The sequence below is a fragment of the Protopterus annectens genome, chromosome 2.part1 (assembly GCF_019279795.1).
Source record: "Protopterus annectens isolate FY-2018-M chromosome 2.part1, PAN1.0, whole genome shotgun sequence".
Classification (NCBI taxonomy): domain Eukaryota; kingdom Metazoa; phylum Chordata; order Ceratodontiformes; family Protopteridae; genus Protopterus; species Protopterus annectens.
The window spans coordinates 1641855390-1641872984 of record NC_056729.1 but is presented as its reverse complement, the minus strand read 5'-3'; positions in this window follow the sequence as shown (position 1 = coordinate 1641872984).

Below are 17595 nucleotides of genomic sequence, written 5' to 3'. Positions count from 1 at the left end.
GTGGGTTCTGTCACTCAGCCAGTTTGCAACCCATCTTGTGATGTATGGGTTAACATTTAAGCTGATTAGTTTTTCAATGATACCCGAGTGGGGTATTGTATCGAAGGCCTTAGCCAGATCGAGGTAGGCTGTATGGACTGCCTTTCCTCATCAATGGCTTTGGTGACTGTTTGAAAAAGTCAACCAAGTTTAAAAGGCATGATCTGCCTTTGACAAAGCCAAACTGGGTTGGATCCAAAGTCTGCAAATTCCCTATGTCTTTATTTATGAGGTCCATTATGATCCTCTCCATGGCTTTGCAGATAAGGCTTGTCAAGCTAAGGGGCGGTAATTTCCAGGGTCTGTGGAGGCACCGCCTTTGTGAAGTGGGACCACAGTTGCAGTATCCAGAGGTAAGACTTTGATTAAACAGCTGTCCTAGCTGTGGGTTTAATTCCTCATTGAGTTGGAGCACACAGCCGGGGACACCATCGGGTCCCATGGATGCTGTGTTCTTTGCTTTCGAGAGAGCAGTTGTCCCTTGCTGGCAGGAGATGTTTGGGGGGCTGCACTCATTTGGTATAGATATCTCTCCTTTTGGGGAGGGGAGAAGTTTGCACTGAACCTGTCAGCCAGTATGTTGGCAATGTCTGTAGGATCAGTAATCTTCACATCATTTTGAACTAGTTCTGAGCATATCTGGGAGTTTCCTCCTAGGTTTCTAACATAGCTAAAGAAGGCCTTATGATTGTCTTTTGAGTCTTTAGCTATTTTTCTCTCGAAATTTGCTTTGGATGATTTTATGAGAGCTCTTAGTTTTTACTTATAGTGATCAAGGGTGTCTTACCTTTTAAGGATTTTGCTCTATCTTGTAGTAGCTTCCTCCTTTTGTTGTAGAGTTTGTTTATGGCTGGGGTCCACCAGACTGGACGCTTGCCTTTGGTACAAAGAGTCTTTGTTTTGCTTGGGATTGCCTTATCCATGCAGTCCTGCAGGTGCTGGTAGAAGGCGTTTGTAAGTGATTCAGCGGCTTGAGTATTGTTTTCCGCCGCTCGGGGCCTGAAAGGAGACCACACTAGTCTTTAGAAGTGTGAAGTCGGCTTTTGAGAAGTTCTTTACTGTGGTCTTTTTATTTCAGGTGGGGGTGGGATGAGGACCTCCAGCGAGATTAGTTTGTGATCTGATCTCACCAGTGAGGGGTATACTTCGGTGTTGAACATTGTGCTCCCATGTTCGTGATGATGAGATCAAGTATGTTATCTCCTCTTGTGGGGATGGTGACTAGTTGTTCCATGGCATTTGAGTTTATGAATTCCAGGAACTTTTGGGCTAGGTGTTTGGGCTTGAGTAGTGTTCCCAGTCTATATTAGGGTAATTGAAGTCACCTAGTATGATGGTGTTTGGTGATACATTTATCCCTCTAGTGTTTTCAGGAAGGCCATGTGAGTTTCCTGAGTTTGTGAGGGTGGCCTGTAACATGCTACAATTTGCAGAGCAGTCTTGCCTATGGTTAATTGCACCTGGATGGTCTCCGATGCATCAGACGTTGCCACCAGTCTTGAGGTGTGGGTGTCCTTGATGAATATGGATACCCTCCTTTCTTGGTATTGTCCGGATTTTGGGGCGGAACGCATGATATGAGGTAAAACCTGATAGCGCTGGGGTGCTCTCAGGAGCCTTGAACCAGGTTTCTGTCACAGCACAGACATCGATGTTCTCCATACTGAGAAGGGCCGCATTTTGAGATTTAGACTTCTGGCATTGAGCAGCATTACCCTTAGTTTTTTCCTTTTTGTGTTCTAGGGTGGTAGGTTTAGAATTTGAGCCTTGCCTAAAAAGGCACTATGGGGTGGCAAGAGCCTTTGCCAATATCCGAATCCCAGGGTGACAGGTGCAAGCCGCTTTCTGAAGCAGCGTGGCTTGTCCAGCATGTCATCCCAGGCAGACAGATACTGGATCCCCTTTGAATGACACCAGTGTTTAAGCCAATTGTTAAAGCTGATCATCTTATCTCTGTATTGTGGCATCATTCTTGGTGAAGGTAGGATACTGCTCAAGGTCAGGGTCATACCTGCCTGGGCTACATAATCAGAGAGCTCCTCAATGTCTCTTTTCATGTAGTCCAAGGAACAATGACTGAGTCATATTTGTACCTGCTGTTGAGAGACCTGAGTGCTTACAGGCAGCTTACTGTGACCTTCTCCTTACTCAGTCTGGTGAGCGGGACATCAGTGTGTCTGACTATGGAGTCACCAATGACTAGTGTGTCTGGCATTGTGTTTGGCCTTAAGGGCTGTGACTATTTGACACTCTGACTGTGAGGTCTATGTGTTGCGGGTGTTGTGTTCTGAGGTGGTGGTTGTTTGGGTGTCTGCTTTGGTGGCCTCTGCTGTTTTGGTAGATTTTTGATCAGAGCCTCGAGTATGTCTTTGTGTGTTTATGTGTATGATTTGAGGTTGTAATGGTACTATGTGAGACTGGGTCTATAGTGTGTGTGGTAACCTTCTCCTCCTGACTGGTCTTGCCAGTCCTATGTTGAGAGAGCTCAGCCTCCAGTTTGGCCGTATAGTTGCATCTCGCATGTATTTGTGTTTTGTGGGAGGAGGAAAGGGTTGTGTACATGAGGCAATTGAAACATTGCCTCAATATTCCCAGGTTCACCAGCTGAGCAGGAGAGGACACTAGCAACTGATCCCTCGACATGCTAGAAGGGTAGACAAAAACTTTAAAAAAGATTCCGGGGACGTGGGTGACCGAGAAATGGGGGTTGCCTTTTGGGGTACTATCTATGACAAGAGTGCCGTATCAAGGTAATAAGTACTGTAGGAGCAAGTGCTAGGTTTAATAGATAGAGAATAGTCTACTTGGAGTCAAGTAGAGTTGATCTTTTAGTTATAGGATATGCTGATTTGATCAGTAGTATAGTTCGAGGAAGGTAGTTTTAAGGGAAAATTTGAAGAGTGGACTTAATAGTTTAAACCTGCTTAATCGGCACTGCCCTAGTGTGCAACAGTGGCAGCGCGGCTAAATCGCCTAAAATCGGCTAGCGATGCGTTTAGCTGCTTTTATACCAGGGGCTGGAAAAGCTAGAAACTGGCCCAAACGACCAATAAACTACTAGTTACTGGCTGAAACCTCACAAAACTGGACAAAAGGCAGCTCAATGCTTCCCACTCCCACTGGTAAGCAAGGTAGCTTCCTTCCCCAAGTAAGGCAAGGAAACAGTACACAGGAACTACAACCAAAGCCCAGGAATCAGCAACTCTGAAACTGGACTAAACTAGTAAAGCAGGAAAGCAAGGTAGCTTCCCTTCCCCAAATAAGGCAAGGAAACAGTACACAGGAACTACAACCAAAGCCCAGGAATCAGCAACTCTGAAACTGGACTAAACTAGTAAAGCAGGAAAAACAAGAGATATTTTTTTTTTTTTTCTTTTTTTCACAAAACAGGCAGAAACAGGTACAGCAAACACTTATAAATGCTATGAATCAGCTACTACAGCTTACACAGAAGAATTTGCTACAAATACAGTCAAATAGTAACAAACAAGGATTCCAAGTGCAATATTAAGTTAAATGCAGTAAAAACAGCTTCAATGTAACAGAAAGGCAGGCGAAATACAGTTGCTAGGTATTCAGATGTGGAAAGCAAGGATGCAACATAGGAATGCAACGGCTAAAGTTAAACAAGGATGGACAACTTCTGGTTGTAAAGAGATTTCAGTCCACATTTTCTGTGCTGTTGTTCAGGAAGACAGTATGATTTGAAGGTCTTACCTTTTATAATAATCTGCTCTCCACTCTTGCACTTCGGAGTGATTTCTATACATTTGTCACACCGGTCGTTATTGCACATCTTGCCATTATAACATTTACAAACGTCATCTTTTTCTACAGTAATCAGGAGAAAAGAAGAATTGTGTGTTTTATTAAAGGCACAAGAAATCTTTGTTTCTTTTAAATTTAAAACTGTAAGTCAGTGTTAAAACGTTTGAAAGAAAACTGAACACACTTTATGTTCACTAGTGTTTAATGTGCGTGTGTATCCATCCAGCCACAACCCCTTTTTCCCATATGTGGTCAGAGTGTCATTTCAGCAATGACTATCACTTAAAACCAAGGTTCTCACGCCAGGTGGCTAGTCCTGCCGCTGTTGTTTTCCCATACCACCCACTTGCATGAACACTCACACTTATGGCCAGTTTAGAGTGTTCAGTCCAACATTTGAATGTCTTTGGAATATGGGAGAAAACTGGAGCATTTTGAGGAAACCAACACAAACACAGGGAAGACATACAAACTCCACACAGAATGCACCCCAGCTCAGAACTGAACCAGGGAACCACTTGCTGTGAGGCAACAATGCTATCCACTTCGCCACTGTGCCACCGCATGTGTATGTGCATGAGCGCAAGAATGTGTAGAATGTGTACTTATATATATATATATATATATATATATATATATATATATTCAATATATATATATATATATATATATATATATATATATATATGGGTCTACTATGGTTGATTGAAAACTCACTTGATTGAAAATGAAATTACTAGGACCACTTCACTGAAAGCTCACTTCACTGAAAACTCACTTGACTGAAACTCATTTCGTTGAAAGTCATAAATGGCCTTTTCCCCACTGTAGTGCGACCCTGGAGTTAGTATATAAAGTCAGGGGGGTGGGGGAGGTGGGGGCGAAGCCCCCCACATATCTTGGTTATATATTCTCTTTTGGAGACAGTTATTTTTTGCACTTGTAAGTATCACTGTGTATAGTTTAAAATGTTTATAATATGTGAGGGGCTACGCCCCCACACCCCCCAATTTGGGGTCTCTGCCCCTCACACACTCCTTACTTTATATACTAACTCCAGGGTCGCACTACAGTGGGGAAAAGGCCATTTATGACTTTCAACAAAATGAGTTTCAAAGAAATGAGTTTTCAGTGAAGTGATCCTAGTAATTTCATTTTCAGTCAACCGTAGTAGACCTGTATATATATATATATGTATATATATATATATATATATATATATATATATATATATATATGTGTGTGTATATTTACACACACACACACACACACACACACACACATATATATATATATATATATATATACATACACATATATTACTTCTTATGCTTACTGTGTTACTGTTTGTATGCATCATTTTGTAGCATTGCCTCTAAAATTCTTAGAGGAATTTTTGAATATACATGGTACAAAATTCAAGCCCAAGGGATGATCAAAAGCATGTCATAGCTCAGGTTAATGTTGCCAGTAATGTGTTAAATTTTCAGAATATGTATGCAGGCTGTAATAGTTCAGCACTGAAACAGTTGGTGTATCTGACTTATTTCCAGGTTGGAAAGGATGGCAGACCATACATTTCATTATTCATGGGAAAGGAATTGTGGCATAATGTATTACTTGATACAGAGACCTCAGTTTCAGTTACAAACAGATCTTTGCGAGAGAATCTAAATACAATTCTTATGCTATAATATGTACAGTAGTACAGGCAGAAAAAATGTTCAAAAAGTCGTGTGCAGTAGACTGCACAGAACAGGGGCAGAATTTAAAATATCAATTAATGCAAGAATTTCCAGAATTATGGGCTAAAGATAAAACAGACTGTGGGCTGGTTGCCAATGCGGCTCTAAGGGCAGAGGAGCTTGCAGACAGGTTACCACCTTATCAGAAACAATACCCCATTCCACGAGAAGCAGTGGAGGATATTCAAAAATGCATTACAGACTGGGAAAGAAAGGAATTATAGTCCGAAAATCTAGCCCGTGTAATTCACCCATGTGGACAGTAAACAAGGATGGTAGTTACAGGTTGGTTTTAGATCTGAGGCTAGTAAATAAATTCACAACTCCAGCAGCACATGTGGTGCCTGGTACACCTGAAATGGCTGTTAAGCTAGACCTGCAGAGTAAATGGTTTACAGTTATTGATTTAGCAAATTAATTTTTGTTATACCTCTAGCTGAATCTTCACAGAAGCGGTTTGCTTTTACATTTGAGGATGCACAGTATTTAATGACACTCCTAACAATGGGTTTTGTAAATTCCCCAGTACTGTTTCATCAGACATTGGCACAGGTACTGCGGCCTTTGACCTTTGAGGATGCACAGTATTTAATGACACGCCTACCAATGGGTTTTGTACATTCTCTAGTGCTGCTTCATCAGACACTGGCATGGGTACTGTGGCCATTAAACTATGGCAATAAAGTGTTACAATATGTTACAATATATAAATGATATTCCAATACAGACAGAAACAGAAATGAGCATTTGCAGTTACTATGTGATGTCTTGCTGGCTTTGCAAAAAGCTGGGTTCAAAGTCAATGCCAACAAAATACAGTTAAAACAACAACAGGTCAAAATTTTTGAGGGTAACTGTACACCCCCAGGTTCAGTCCCCTTGCAGGGAAAGAGTGCAATGCATCCTGAGTATGTCCTTACCTACTACGATTCAGGATTTACAAAGGTTTTTGAAAATCATGAATTATAATAAGGAATGTATAGAAGATTATGCAGTTTTGACAGACACTTTGTATAAAATTGTATATAATTACCTTTATTTTTATATTAATTTTTTTTTGTTTGTTCTCTCCACTGTAACTGTTGATGTGCTACATACCACTGTAAAAACATGTCTTTTGTAATTTGTGTGCATACTGATCATGTCTAAATATCTAAATGTATGTGTAATTTTTCGATGTGGAGCTTTTCTACCCGGGCCTCTGCTGAAAAAAGGCCTTTTTGGGTCATTCAGACACCCCCGGTTAACAAATGTAAAATAAAATAAAAAATAAAATAAAAGTAAATAAAATGATTAATGTCAAAATGCCCAGTACTACTATTTTGGTATGGTCAGAAGAGGGAAAAAGTCAGCGGAAATGCTGAAACAAAAGCTGGCAGTAGTCACTAAATTAATTATACCAGTAGCATAATATCCCTTTTATTTGCAAGCAACATCAGGAAATGACAGCATCTCTGCAGTCCTGCTACAAAGATACTCTCATACCCTACAGCAGGGGATTCAGACAAGGCTAAGAGCTATTACCTTGTTTTAGCATAATGCTGACATCAATGGAGAAAGGTTATCACCCTTGTGTAAAGGCTTTGTTAGCTGTATATTGGGGAGTTCAACAGTCAGAATTTATAACATAGTTCTCTCCAATAATAGTGCAAACACCACACCATACAGTCAAGACCCTATAGTATTCAGACAGATGCAGAGTTGTGAATCAGGCCATGTTATCTAAGTGGATTATAGCTTAAAAACAGAAGAATATTTCAATAGAGGTTGGGGAAAAATATTACCTGTCTCAACAGTTGCTTTATGAAGGGACTCCTCATGTTTGTGAGGAACAACAGATGGACAAGGCTCCTAATTCACCTTTTTCAGACCAGTTTAATACAGAGGCCAGGTGTGTGTATGTGGATGGTTCTACATTTTATCAGGAAGGTACATATTATACAGGATTTACAGTTTATACTAACACTGCACAGCCAGAGACTCATATGATCAAGTTTCCCTGGTATCTGTCAGCCCAACGAGCAGAGCTGGAGTCTGTGCTATATGCTATAAAGCAGTATGGAGACAGTCAGTTAAACATTATTAGTGACAGCTCCTATGTGGTAACAGACCTTACCATATATTTGAAAATTTGGGGTAGGATGGGATTTGTGGACAGCAAAGGTAAACCTTTACAGCATGCAGCAGTTCCGAAGGAGTTAAATGACTTAGGGTGGAAAAACAGAAATAAATGTAGGTAAATCACATCAGGTAAGAGGCAGTAGTCTTCACATTATTAAGAATTCCATAGCAGATTCAGCAGCAACAAAAGCTGCCAAGGAGGGGATTCCACTATATCCAGTGCAATGGGAGCAGATTAAGTGGAAGGTATAACCGACTTGAGCCAAGTGGGCTCAACAGTTAAGGCAGATCTGACAAAGATCTGAGACATGCAGGGGGATGCTGATGAAAATGCACAATGCAAAGTTGCTAGTCCAGTCCCTGGAGTAAGGCTGTATGTGTATAAAACAGAACAAAGGGCACTTTTGCCCTACATGCCAAAATTATTGGCTAAGCAGGTACTCGAGTACAATCATCAGCTACTAGGTCATGTAGGTTTTCAGAAAATTTGGCCTATCATGAAGTATAAGTTTTGGAATTCTCAGCTGAAAAAAACTATGTAAACAAATTCAGGAGGAGTGTATAATATGCCTGCAGACTAACCCTATGTTGAAAAAACCTCAGTTGCAGAGTGTTCCAGTTTCAGAGGGAGCATGGTACAGTACACATATAGAATTTGCAGGACCTCTTCCTCCAGCAAAAGGGGTTACAGATACTTGTTGGTAGTGATAGACACTTTTACCAAGTGGGTATAGCTATTCCCACTAAGGACATGACAGCAAAAACTACAGCATCTGCATTATGAAATAACATTTTCTCTCACAGGGCATAGCCTCAGATCATTGAATCTGACAATGGTACTCAGTTCACAAGTCAGGTTATGAAATAAGTGTGTAACCTGTTAGGGATACAGCAGAGATTCCATGTTCCATGTCACCCCCAGCCTAATGGAATAGTAGAAAGAATGAATAGGACCATTAAGGAGAGATTTACTACATCTTGTATGGAGACGGGATCTAACTGGGTCATGCATCTGCCAGCTACTCTGTTGGAATAAGAGCCTCACCTAATGCTACGTCAGGAATGTCACCTTTTGAGTTAATGACAGGAAGAAGAATGCCGACAAATTTTCCTTTTGACCCATCTCTGGGTTCACAGCCTTCTTATTGTGTTAACTGCAAGTACTTTTTGCTGAATTTTCTAATTTTTGCTAATTTTGGTCATTTTTTTATTACCTGCACTTATCAGAAAGCTTAAAAGGTAGACTAGCTACTTATGTCACTGTATTTCTGCCTGTAAGCTATTTTCCAGTTGTGCACTTGCCTTGCTTTATTTAAAAAGTTTAAATTTTCAAATTTCTAATTTTGCAAAGTTTGAATTGAGTTTACTGTTCTGGGCTATACATTCAAGTGAATTAGCCTTTCTGTGCTTATTTACTGTATAACTGCATTGTTTAGCCTGATTTAACAAAAAAAAAAAATTCTATCTTGTTTGCTAATTTCCCGCCTTTACTAACTAGAATCGTCCAGTTTCTAGGCTTTGCTGGTTTCTGGACTTTAGTTTCAGTGTTCAGAGCTATCCAGACCTTGCTGTGGTAGAGGGAAGGCCTACTGCTTACCAGTGGGAATGGTGAGCATTGTACTGCCTATCTAACATTAGAGGAGTGGTTTCCAGCCCTGAAATTGCAATTTTATTGGCCATATTGGGCTGATTTCTATCCATTCAGCTTTCTGGCATAAATACGCATTTGCACACCGGGCAGCACTTTGGGGCTAAGGTTAAACTATTCCCGGTGCCAGTAAGTCTGCTCCTCAAATTTTCCCTTAGAACTAGCTAGCTTATCAGCAATAGCACTAAAATCTGCATACCTGTGACTAGCACTTGCTCTAAAACTCCCTAAAAAGCACTAGGAAGCCCTAATTTGTTACAAGCAGTCACCTCTCCTTGGTAATAAGGAGAACATAGTCGTAGGCACTAGACAGCCTACAATTGCAAGTACCTTGCAAAAGTAAGGGAAAACAGCTCTTGTACTACACAAAGAAAGTACCTAACCAGGCATGTCCAAGGGTCAGCTTCCTTTGATTTCTCCTGTCCACTTGGTGAATCTGGGCATACTGGGACAATGCAACAATTGCTTCATGTACACAGACAACCCTCTTCTCCTACCACCAAACACTACAACCTGCGAGAGATGCACTTACATAGCCAAAATGGAAGCAAAGCTCTCTCCAGCCAAGATTGTGCTAGACAGTCAAAAGGAGAAGGTTAACACCCACACAACACCTCATACAACAACCCAGAGGCTCCCTTCGCTCTGGAATAGAATTCCAATTCATGTTAGGCAGAGCACCTCATTGAATCTCTTCAAGAAGAATCTTGATGAGTGGATGGGGGATCGTAGGTTTGTTCCAGGGATTACTTCCGTGTCACTATTAGACAGAGGCACAGTAAACTAAACCGTAAAAAGGGTACAGTATACTCAAATCAAGGGGTGGCGTAAGCCAAACAAAATCGGGCTAGGCTTATAATTGCCCCAGGGTAGATAGCCTAGTATGAACCTATGAACATAGTCCTTCAAAAACCCACACCACCAAAACCCACACATAGCAACACAAAACCCACATATGCAGAGGCTCTTAACATTAACCTGCCCAAGCAACAAAGACTTTCAAAGCTGAAACACAAACAAACACCACCCCCAAACACAACCAAAGTGTCACATAGCTCACAACACCATTGTGCCACCCAACAGCAGCCCCTAAGGCAAGACAATGTACCCAACACTTTAGTCATAGGTGACTCTATAGTCAGGCACACTGATGTCCCACCCATCAGGCTGAACAAGGAGAACATTTTAGTTAGTTGCCTGTCAGGTGCCAGGATCCGCCACATAAAACATGCACTCAAGTCACTCCACAACAGGTACAAATATGACTCTGTCATTGTCCATGTTGGAGTGAATGACTTGAGACGTACCTCCCTGGACTACATGAAAAGAGACATGGAAGAGCTCATGGATCATGTAGCCCAGGCAGGTATGACCCCTTAAAAAATTACTTGCTGAACAAACTGTTAAAAACAAAAAGGCAAGCTGGCTGCTGTTACTTCACTAAATGCTTTTAATGTTAGCGCTTTCGTTGAGGTCAATGCCCCAACTTCTTCAGACAACTCAACTCACCAAACAAATATATATCATATTCAATTAATTAATTAATAAATTATTGAGACACTTTAAATTTAAAGGTCCCTTACATAAAAAATTCTTTGTTAGAAAAATTCATAAACTAGAGAAACATACTCAAAATATATATTAAAAACTATTAGATTATTAAATATGTGCTATATAGGAGCTTTCACCAAATGTTGATATGAACAACTATTATGTTAGAAATCCTAAAAAAACTCTGAAAAATAAAACCTTATAATATAAAGAATTGTTATACAATAGATAAATGTATAAATATACCTAAATGTGGACATTACATTTTACTAACTTTTTCCTATTAGTTCATTTTTAATTTTTGATTCATTTTTAAAAAACAGTATAAACCATAAAGGTATTACTAAAACAATAGTACACAAAACAACATAGACATACAAGACTATACATGCACCCATTTGTCCTAACCAGATATGTATGCATATCTACACTCATGTATAGATATGTTGCATAAGAGTTCATGTGTATATATAATAAACCCTGTATATAATTATATTCTTTTATCTATGAAGGGCTTTAAGCTTCAAAATACACTTTATAGAGGCAAATTCATTTAATCCTGGAGGTATGTGTGCAAAAGTACGAATTTACCACATAAGCTCACTTTCCTCCAGTTTCAATTCCCATGGACCTCCCCTCTTACTGAATTCAGCCTTTTGTATGACTGTAAAAACAAAATTATGTGTGGGGTTATCCAAAATATGCCAAGCTGAGGCATTTGTGGTTATTCCCTTCTGAATACAATATTGGTGTTCATATATTCTCTACTTCAATTTTCTTTCCATTTTCCCAATATAAAATGAAGTGCAATGTTCACATAATGACCCCTGAGTAGCATCCTGCCATGCCCAGAATGATACCAAAATGATTGACTTCAACAATTGGCTAAGCTTCTAGTGTCATTCAAAGGGGATCCAGTATCTGTCTGCCTGGGACGACATGATCGACAAACCACGATGCTTTGCAAGAGATGGATTGCACATGTCACCCCTGGGATTTAGGTTACTGGCTAAGGCTCTTGCCACCCCTATAGTGCCTTTTTTAGGCAAGGTTCAAAGGACAAAACTACCACTGTAATGGGTACAAGCAAGCAAAATCTGAAGGTAATGCTACTCAATGCTAGAAATCTAAACCTCAATTGTAGCTTGCTACAGATCCCCCACCATGTCCCAGGATTCCACTCCTCTTTTCTTGATGTACTGGAAAATATTAGGGTTCAACCAAACACCCTAATAATGGGTGACTTCAACTACCCCACCATTAACTGGGAAAACTACTTGTGTACCAACTCCTTAGCTCAACGCTTTCTGGAATTCATAAACTCCAAAGCCCTGGATCAACTTTTCCACAACCCCACCAGGGGCAACAATATCCTAGACCTAGTTATTACCAACATGAGTGACCGGTGTTCCACACCGGAGGTCAACTCCTCGTTGGTCCGATCCAACCATAAGCTAATCACCCTTGATATCCACATCCCGCCCCCACCCACCATTAAGGAAACCACAGTAAAAAATTTCTCCAAAGCCAACTTCATGCTTCTTAAGACAGAAGTGGTGAACTTAATGACACCCATGCAGATGGACAATGCAGTTACAACTGCTGAATCCTACACAAATGCACTCTATAAGCACTTACACGAGTGCATGGATTGTGCTATCCCAAACAGAACCAAGAAGCTATCCTCCAAGAAAAGGAAACCAATCTGGTGGTCCCCTGCCATAAACAAACTGTACAACAGAAGGAAGAAACTGTTGCAAAAGAGAGTAAAATCCCATGAGTGGAGGAGCTCCCTGGTCAGCCTAAGTAAGAAGCTGAGATCCCTTATAAGATCCTCCAAAGCTAGCTACGAAAACAAAATCACCACTAATTCCAAAGACATCCACAAAGCATTCTATAGCTATGTCAAGAATCTGGATGGCAACACCCAGATCTGCTCTGAGTTACAGCACAAAGGCACGAAAATTACTGATATTGCCAACATCCTGGCAGATAGGTTTAGTGCTAACTTTAACCCACCCCTCACCCCCTAAAGGGCCCATATCTATACAGGAAGAATGCAGAGTCCCTGTAATCACAACTACGCAGGTAAAAGCTGCACTCTCTAAAGCCAAAAACACAGCATCCATGGGACCGGACATCATCCCAGGCTGCGTTCTACATGAACTTCAGAATGAACTGGCTCCCCACTTAAGCACCATGTTCAATAATAGCCTCACATCTGGCTTTGTGCCCACTGAATGGCACACAGCAACAGTTATCCCACTCCACAAAGGGGGAGCCACCACTAATCCCGGGAACTATTGACCTATTAGCCTGATGAGCCTGGTCTGCAAGGCCATGGAACGTATCATCATGGAACTCATAAACAAAGACTGGTAACCTCCAAACTCTGGATCCCACCCAGTTCGGGTTTGTGAAAGGCAGATCATGTCTCTTGAACCTGATCAACTTCTTTGAGGCAGTCACCAAAGCTGTAGATGAGGGTAAGGTGGTTCACACAGCCTATCTTGACCTTGCCAAGGTTTCGACACCATCCCCCATTCTGGAATTATAGCTAAGCTCAGTAAACTAGGTAAAATCCCTACATCATAAGATGGGTTGCCAAATGGCTCACTGACAGAACCAACACTGTAAATGTTGGAGACTCCAAATCTGACCTCAAAGCAGTGACAAGTGGAGTACCACAGGGTTCCGTCCTGGGACCTCTCCTGTTTGGTATCTACTTCTCTGAAGTACAGGCTAACACAGAAGGCCTCTGGCTAATGAAGTTCACAGATGACTGCAAACTAGGAGCCATAGTCAAGTCCCCAAATGATGTGGACATCCTACAGAGGGGCCTCACTGAGACAGATGCCTGGTGTCAGAGCTATGGCCTCAAGCTCAATGCCAAAAAGTGCAGTGTCATCCCCTTTGGTAGAAACTCTGTACCCATGAATTACCACATAGGCAGCAATCTACTTAACACCGAATGTGTGATAAGTGACCTTGGGACCCAGGTGGACAGTAGTCTCTCCTATGATAGTCACATCACCACAGTAGTCAGGAAGTCCTTCTACATGGCACACCTCATCATAAAAGGGTTCTCATCCAGGAAAAAAGAAGTCATTGTTCCCCTCTACTCGACACTCATTAGACCCATTAAAGAGTACAATGCCCCTTTTGGAATGTACCTCACAAGACATCTGCAGCAGCTGGAAAGGCCACAGAAGTACCTCACAAAGAGAATTACTGGCCTCAAACAAATGCCCTACACTGACCCCTCAAAAAACTCCAGCTTTACTCCATAGCATATCGCCTATTCCAAAGTGATCTCTGCCTAACATATAAAGCTATGTCAAACCCAGAGCTGTTGGACATGCTACACCTAAAGAAATCCCAATCCCTCTGAGCTACACGGTCTAGGGACCTAAACCTTGTCACCACAATAAACAGGACATGCTGGAGGGATAGATTCCTGTCCCAGAGACTTCCCATACTCTGGAACAGGCTACTCATCTATGTCAAGAAAAGTTCTTCATTAACACTCTTCAAGAAAAATCTTGATGAGTGGATGGGAAATAGGAAATACACCCTGGGGTTCACTTCTGTGTCTCTGCTCGACAGTGACACAGGAAAATAACTTTCTTGGGTGGCATAAGCCAGGGAACCTTGTTGGCTAGGCTTACGTAGGCCCTTGGGCTGGTAGCCTAGTACCTACCTATGAACCTATAAGATGCACTCTCTCAAGGCTCTCCTAAAAATGGAGAACATTGATATCTGTGCAGTAACTGAGACCTGGTTGAAAGCTCCAGACAACACCACTGCAATATCAGGCTACAACTCATACCACACTTTTCGGTCACCAAACCAGGACCAAAACACTAAATGTGGAGGAGTGTCCATATTGACCAAGGATATTCACACTTCCAGGCTGGTTGCCCAACACAATGCATCTGAAATTCTCCAGGTGCAACTAACACTAGGTAAGACTGCAATACAAATTGTAGCTTGCTACAGATCCCCCACCATGCCCTAAGATTCTCACTACACCTTTCTAAACATACTGGAAAATATTAAGATACAACCAAACACCCTAATACTGGGTGATTTCAACTACCCTGCCATTAACTGGGAAAGATACTCCTGTACCAACACCTTTACTCAACGGTTCTTGGAATTCATAAATTCCAACACCCTAGAGCAACTAATTCATAGTCCCACCAGGGGTACCAATATTCTAGACCTGGTCATTACCAACATGGGAGATCGATGCTCCACACCAGTGATCACCCCCTCATTGGTCAGATCAGACCATAAGCTAATCACCCTTGACATCCACATCCCACCCCCACCCCCCTTTAAGGAAACCTCCATAAAAAACTTCTCAAAAGCCAACTTCATGCTTCTCAAGTCAGAAGTAACAAACTTCTTGACACCCATTCAGATGGGAACTGGAAGTTTAACTGCCGAATCCTTCACTAAGGTGCTGTACGAGCACATTCACTCGTGCATGGACCGAGCCATCCCAAATAGAACCAAGATGCTGTCCTCTAAAAAAAAGGAAGCCAATCTGGTGGTCCCCTGCCATAAACAAGCTGTACAACAGAAGGAAGAAACTGTTGCAGAAAAGAGGAAGAATCCAGGATTAAAAAAACTCCCTTATCAGCCTCAGTAAGAAGCTGAGATCCCTCATAAAATCCTCCAAAGCTAGTTACGAAAACAAAATTGCCAAAGATTCCAAAGAGAACCACAAGGCATTCTATAACTATGTCAGGAATGTAAATGGCAAGCAGAATGGCACTAGATATACTGATCCCAACGATACTGCCAATATCCTGGCAGATCGATTCATTGCCAACTTCACCCCCTCTCATCCCCTAAAGGGCCCATCTCAATACCGAAAGAATGCCAAATTCTGGTAATCATGGCTACTTAGGTAAAAAACGGACTCTCCAAAGTCAGGAATACAGCATCCATGGAACCAGAAGACATCCCAGGCTGTGTACTGCATGAACTACAAAATGAACTGGCACCTCACCTATGTGTCATGTTTAATCATAGCCTCACCTCAGGCTTCATGCCCACAGAGTGGCACACAGCTACAGTCATCCCATTCCACAAGGGGGGATCCACTTTGGATCCCGGGAACTACCATCCCATCAGTCTAATGAGCCTGATCTGCAAAGCCATGGACTGTATTATCATGGAACTTATAAACAAGGACATTGGCAAACATCAAACACTGGACCCCACCCAGTTTGGGTTCGTGAAGGGCTGATCTTGCCTCCTGAACCTGATCGACTTCTTCTAATCAGTCTCCAGAGCCATGGACGTGGGTAAGGTGGTCCACACAGCCTACTTGGACCTCACCAAGGCTTTTGACACTATTCCCCACTCTGGAATCAAAGATAAACTTACTAAGCTGGGCATTAATCCTTACTTCACTCGATGGGTTGCAAACTGGCTTACTGACAGAACACACACTGTAAAAGTAGCCGACTCCAAATCCAGCTCCAGACAAGTGACAATTGGTGTACCACAGGGTTCTGTCCTGGGACCACTGTGGTTTGGCATCTACTTGTCTGAAGTACAGGCCATCACTAAGGGACTCTGGCTTACAAAGTTTGCAGATGACTGCAAGCTGGGAGCCGTTACTGAATCCTCAAATGATGTGGATACACTACAAAAGAGCCTTACCGAAACAGATGCCTGGTGCCAGAGCCATGGGCTCAAGCTAAATGCCAAAAAATGTATAGTTGTCCACTTTGGGAAAAGCCACGTACCTGTGAACTACTACATAGGTGGCAGTACACTAAACACTGAAAGTGTGATAAGAGACTTAGGGACATAAGTGGACAGTGGTCTCACCTTTGATAACCACATAGCCACAACAGTTAGAAAATCCTTCTGCATGGCACACCTCATCACTAAGGGATTTTCATCCAGAAAAAAGGAGGTCATTGTCCCTCTGTACTCATCCCTCATTAGACCCATTATAGAATACAATGTCCCGTTTGGTATGTACCTCATAAGACATCTGCAACAACTAGAAAGGCTGCAGAAATACCTCATAAAAAGATTCACAGGCCTAAAGCAGATGCCTTATGCTGACCGTCTAATGGAACTAAAGCTATACTCTGTCACATATCGCCTACTCAGAGGCAAGCTCTGCCTAACATACAAGGCCATGTCAAACCGAGAGCTGTTGGACTTGCTACACTTAAAGAAATCCTAATCCCTCTGAGCCACACACTCCAAGAATCTTAACTTTGTCATCACGATGAATAGAACATGCTGAAGGGATAGGTTCCTGACCCCAGAGACTCCCCATACTCTGGAATAGGCTGCCCATACATGCCAAACAGAACGCCTCAATGCCCCTCTTCAAGAAATACCTTGATGATTGGATGGGAGATAGGAAATTCACCCCGGGGATCACATCAGTAGCCCTGCTAGACAGGTGTCCAGGAAAGTAAATATTTGTGGGAAGCAACAGCCAGGGAATCGTTATGGCTAGGCTCGTATAGGCCCTAGGGACGATAGCCTAGTACCTGCCTATGAACCTATGCACCTATGACACATCATCAGGGCTGGTTACAAGCTTTGCAGGTATCTGTCAACAATATGAGTCTATTTCATGTAGGCAGGATGTACAAAATGTTAGGAGATCCAGCTGACATTAGTCAAAAGTAGAAACAGGGCCAACAGGTCATGTTAAATCAATTTGTATCTGGAGGCTGT